The following is a 3,568-nucleotide window of genomic DNA, read 5'->3' as shown; positions in this document are numbered from 1 at the left end:
GATAATTACTCCTCAATGCCCAAAGAAGCAAACAGTAAAATGTGTCCTCAGAGGAGCCTCTTTTTCTCTGTCAGTGATATAGATGTTACAATTTAGATAATTTCAGTAGAGAAATGACATATGGTGCTTGCAAGTGGGATGAGGACCATATATAGAGAGGCAGTTTCATTTCTGACCTGTGAATGGGCAGACTGCAACACTTCATTTGTTGAAGAGTGAAGCCCTCTTTTAGACATGTCTCTGGCTGGCCGGCAGTCCCTGAAGGCCACAGATAGTACATATCACCCTAACTTCCTACTGCAGCATGGGAGGTGGTGGCCAACAAAAGCTGCCAAAGAGCTTTCAGGGATAAAGAGATGGTGTCAGAAAAGGAAAATCAGAAACACAAGGGAAAGACCAGCAGGGAAATACATGACACAAACTCCTATGTTTCTGCAAGGAAGGAGGATGTTTTCACTTCCAGAGGTATGGCATGATGGCTGCTGATGGGTCTCACCTATCTGAAAGGAGGAAACAGATCCTAGCCCAGGAGCTGGCGGGGTTTGATGAGAGGGCTTAAACTAGGTATGAAGGGAAAAGGGGATAAAACCAGGCTCAACAGAGATGACCCTAGGGGAACTATGATGGGTCTGGGGGTGAGGCAGATGGCTCAGCTGAAGTGCATCTATACCAGTGCTTGAAAGTTGGGGAACAAACAGGAAGACCTGGAAGTTATTATGCAACAGGCAAACTATGACTTAGTTGCCATTACAGAAACATGGTGGGATTACTCCCACAGCTGAAGCTGTAACGGATGGCTATAAGCTTTTCAGAAGAGACAGGCAAGGAAGAAGGGGTAGATCTCTATGTTAGAGTTTCAATGTCATAGAGCTGGAGACTAGGAATGATAAGGTTTAGTGTCTATGAGTGAGGATGAGAGGGAGGGCCAACAGGGTGGACATGCTAGTGGGCATCTGTTATAGACTGCCTAACTAGGATGAAGAGACAGATGAGGCACCCTACAAGAAGCTGGCAGAAGTTGCATAATCACCAGCCCTTGTTCTCATGGAAGACTACACCTTCCTTGATCTATGCTGGAAGTACAAGACAGCACAGAAGAAGCATTCTAGGAGGTTTCTAAAATATGTGGAAGACAACTTCCTGTTGCAGCTGGTAAGGAAGCCTACCAAAGGAAGAGCCCCGCTGTTCACACAGACCAGGACTTGTGGGAGATGAGGAGGACAGGGGCTGTCTTGGACAGAGTGACCATGAAATGGTAATGTTCTTGATTCTTGGTGAAGTCAGAAGGGGGCCCTGCAAAACTGCCACTTCCAGAAGGCAGACTTTGAACTGTTCAGGATGCTGGTAGTGAGGATCCTTTGTTATTCAATCCTGAAGAGTAAATGGGTCCAGGAACTCTGGTTACCCCTCATGAAGGAAGTCTTAAAGGCACTGGAGCAGGCTGTCCTCCGGTGACATAAGCTGAGCCGGCGGCGAAGAAGACCAGTGTGGATGAACAGGGAATTTTTTCCTGAGGCTCCAGGAGAAAAAGTGAACCTATTTCCTGTGGAAGAAGGGATGGGCAACTCAGGGAGAATACAAAGAAGTTGTTAGGATGTGCAGGGAGAAAATTAGAAAATCAAAAGCCCGACTTGAACTTGGCTGCTGGGCTAGAAGAGAAGAAAAAACTTTTTTACAAATATATTAACAGAAGGAGGAGGGATAAGGAGAATCTCCATCTTTTACTGAATGTGTCTGCGAAAATGACCACCAAGGACAAGGAAAAGGCTGAAGTTCTCAATGCTTTCTTTAGTTCTGTCCTTAAAAGTTAGACCAGTTATCCTTGGGGTACCCCCTGACCTGAAGTCTTGGACAGGGAGCAGAATAAACCCACTACAGTTCAGGTGGAAACGGGTAAAGAGACCTTCTACTCCATCTAGACTGCAACAAGTCCACGGGGCCAGATGAAATCCACCCAAGAGTGCTGAGGAAACTGGCAGTGGTGATTGCCAAGCCAATTTCCACCACCTATCAATGTTCCTGGTAAATCAGAGAGGTCCCAGAGGATTGGAGGCGTGTCAGTGTGACTCCCATCTACAAGAAGGATTATAAGGAGGACTTGACGAACTACAGGCCTGTCAACCTGACCTCAGTGCCAGGAAAGGTTATAGAGCAGATCATTTTGAATAAGATCACATAGCATGTGCAGGACAACATGGGGATCAGGCCCAGCCAGCTTTGTTCACAAAAGGCAGGTCCTGCTTTACCAACCTGATGTCCTTCTATGATCGAGTAACCAAGCTGGTGGATGACAGAAAGGCTGTTGATGCAGTCTACCTAGATTTTGTCAAAGCCTTTGACACTGTCTCCCGCAGTGTTTTCCTGGGGAAGCTGACAGGTACTGGCTTGGACAGGTACATTCTTTGCTGGGTGAAGAACTGGTTGGAGGGCTGGTCCCAGAAAGTGGTGGTGAATGGAGTTAAATCCAGCTGGCAACTAGTCATGAGTGGTATGCCCCAGTGGTCAGTATTGAGGTCTGTCCTGTTTAACATCTTTATTGATGACCTGGATGAGAGGACTGAGTGCACCCTCAGTAAGTTTGCAGACAAGTTGGAGGAAGTGACAGTCTGCCTGAGGGTAGGAAGGCCCTACAAAGGGATGTGGACAGGCTGGATTACTGAGCTGAGGCCAGGGGGATGATGTTCAACAAGATCAAGTGCCTGGTCCTGGCACTTTGGCCACAATAACCCCAGGCAATGCTACAGGCTTGAGGAAGAGTAGCTTGAAGGCTGTGTGGAAGAAATGGACCTGGGGTGTTAGTCAGCACTCACCTGAACGTGAGCCAGCAATGTGCCCAAGTGACTAAGAAGGCCAATGACGTCCTGGTTTGGATCAGAAATGGTGTTGCCAGCAGGAGCAAGGAAGCGATTTGTATTCTGTAGGAGTGGTTAGGTGCTGGTACAGGCTGCCCAGGGAGGTGATTGAGTTCACCATCCCTAGATTCGTTCAAGAAACATCTAGATGTTGTACCAAGGGCTATGGTTTAATGGGGAAATATTGGTGGCAGGTGAGCAACTGGACTGGATGGTCTTGGAGGTCTTCTCTAACCTTGGTGATTCTATGAGTCTGTGAATCTATGTTTCTCCCTAATCTCAGCATGGTGGGCACTGTACTGCAGGTACAGGGAAATAAACACACCCAAGAGACCAGATGGGTGCAGTACTGGGCCTTTAGGATGAATTTGTCCATTAACAACCAGTGGCTTTGTTGTAGGACTGGGTGAGAAGACTGGCTACTATACATGAGATTTTTGGTGAAATCTTAGCAAAAGTCAAATGACCCTCAGTGTGGACTTCTCTCTTTTGAAGATAAATCTTAGATAAGATTTTGTTGACATACTGTCTACCACTGGTGGTCCTGTGGGCTGCTGATTTGACTCTGTGTTGTGTTCATAAGCAACAAACAGAAAAAGGGAATTAAAAAGTCAGTGGACTATGCCTTCAGCAATATCCTTCCTCTACAAAATGAAGTGAGCATGCAAAAATAAAATGATAAACAGAATCCAAAACAGGATTAATTTCTGCAATCT

The sequence above is a fragment of the Meleagris gallopavo genome, chromosome Z, assembly GCF_000146605.3.
Source record: "Meleagris gallopavo isolate NT-WF06-2002-E0010 breed Aviagen turkey brand Nicholas breeding stock chromosome Z, Turkey_5.1, whole genome shotgun sequence".
Taxonomy (NCBI): Eukaryota; Metazoa; Chordata; class Aves; order Galliformes; family Phasianidae; genus Meleagris; species Meleagris gallopavo.
This window is presented reverse-complemented; position numbering follows the sequence as displayed.